The sequence below is a fragment of the Aplysia californica genome, unplaced genomic scaffold (genome assembly GCF_000002075.1).
Source record: "Aplysia californica isolate F4 #8 unplaced genomic scaffold, AplCal3.0 scaffold00672, whole genome shotgun sequence".
Lineage (NCBI taxonomy): Eukaryota > Metazoa > Mollusca > Gastropoda > Aplysiida > Aplysiidae > Aplysia > Aplysia californica.
In genome coordinates, this window is record NW_004797942.1 from 109,743 (window position 1) to 111,788 (window position 2,046).

Below are 2,046 nucleotides of genomic sequence, written 5' to 3' on the forward strand. Positions count from 1 at the left end.
TATATATATATGGATCCGAAGTGTGCTCATCTGTACCATATCCCAACACAGTAGCCACTCAGCTAATGAAGTGTCCAAGCAATGTCTTGAAATCTTAATTGTGATTTAAAAACCCTCGGTTTGTCAAGCATTTACAACAAATATCACAGAAGTAGGCTACAAACTAACAGATTCATGTTTAAGGAGTCTTTAGGCTGTTGCGATACCTTGTGTATCAAAGCTAATCGTGCACGCACTTTAATGGGCTGTATGTGGTTCCTGAATCTCTTATTGTACTGTTGGACCTTGACATAATATTTCTTGAGCGCAGGCTCTTTCAGGTATATTGTATGTGGGCTTTAGCACAAGCATATGATTGTACTCTTCGGTGTACGGAGAGATGTATTCTTGTCCTGCCCAGACCCCCCCCCCCCACACACACACTATTTTTTTCCATCCACATGTCTGTTAAACCCGATTCAAACGTATCATGCTATTTGAACAATCGTTCATACTGATGTTTTTAACTGTTTGAAGAATCATTGTTTCTCTTCTCGAGTTGGAGATATAAGGAAAGAAAAGAAAAAAAGTATACTGACGTTAATGTACGGTCGGCTTCAAATGATGTAAGCAAGCGAGGAATTCAATACCCATATTATTTTGAAAATGCCTTCCAGGCAAATTTTTCTTTCAAATTTGGTTTAAAATCATTGACGCCGCTCGCTCCATTTTTTCACTTGCAGCGCAGGTGTTAGCAAACAGTATTGACCCCCCAAAAAGATGCAATTCCACTTGTTTTTTTAAATTTGTAATTATTTTTTTTCTCTTTTTTTGAGGGGTGGTGGGGGTGGTGGAGGGTTCTAACTATATTCTTTAATACCAGGTATTTGATTAGAAATGAAACAAAGAAACCGTTACTCTAACGTCAAGTACTATTCTTTTCCTCTGTAAGGAAATGAAACTGAAGTGCAGGCTGTAAGTTTATTTGTTTTTGTTTTTGTTCTAACATCCATCTCTGCTTCAAAGGAACGCACAAACTAAAATGCATGTAATATCGTCCACTGTACTGGCTAAAATGATTAACTTCAACTTTTGTACTGCCAAAAAGGCGAAGCTCCTTCGATTATATAAACTTGCCCCAGCAAGACAGCTATCTGAAAATACCAACAAGAAAACAAAGACCCCCCACCCCCCCTCCAAAAAAACCCCCAAAGAACAAAACAAACAAAAACAAATAAACAAACACAACAACAACAACAACAACAAAAAACAACAACCTTTATTTTTTTGCACTTTCTCGATCTGGTGAGCGTTTACGGGAAGACAAATTTGCTCACCATGGCTTTTAATCCTGGAGCAACAGCTACAGAAAAAAACATCCAACAATTGAATATCCAATTGAGCTAGTTTTAAAGAAAACAGTCACCGATAAGGAATTTACAAATTTGTCTAAAACCTTCAATATTTCTCTACAACAACGAAACTTTTATAATGTTTCTATGGTTTATACACTAATTAATATGTTATGCTGTTACTGACTGTTATGGACTTGCTCTGAATGACTATCACTAGTGGCAGAAATAGCTGACTTTAAAGTGTCGGCAGTGAGTGGCAACAACGCTTTTTGATAACAATAGTAGCCTTCTGATAGCCGGAATGGAACTTACGCAGATAAAAGATTAAGTTAGACAAAGACGAAACAGACAATTATAACAGTGATTGCCCTTTCATGTCATGAGTTTTCATATTTGCTTTGATGTGGGATCAGTATTTCATCTTCATAATATAAGACAAACTGAGCAAAAGACAAACGTAGTGTAGTTCGATCTGCATAATAATATTGGACGTAAGCCATACTGTCATACTGCGAGTAGAGTCAACAAAATTAACGGATTTACCGTAGAAGGCATTTAAGAAATAGCAAGTCACTCGGTAGGCGTACGTTGTCTCGGTTATTGTTTACTTGTTTTCCTATCCTGGAACATAATACTTTTAAGCCACGTCTTAGTATGATACGGTATGGGTTTAATTCTCAGTTTAACCCTGTGTCTTATAGAAGGGGTCCGG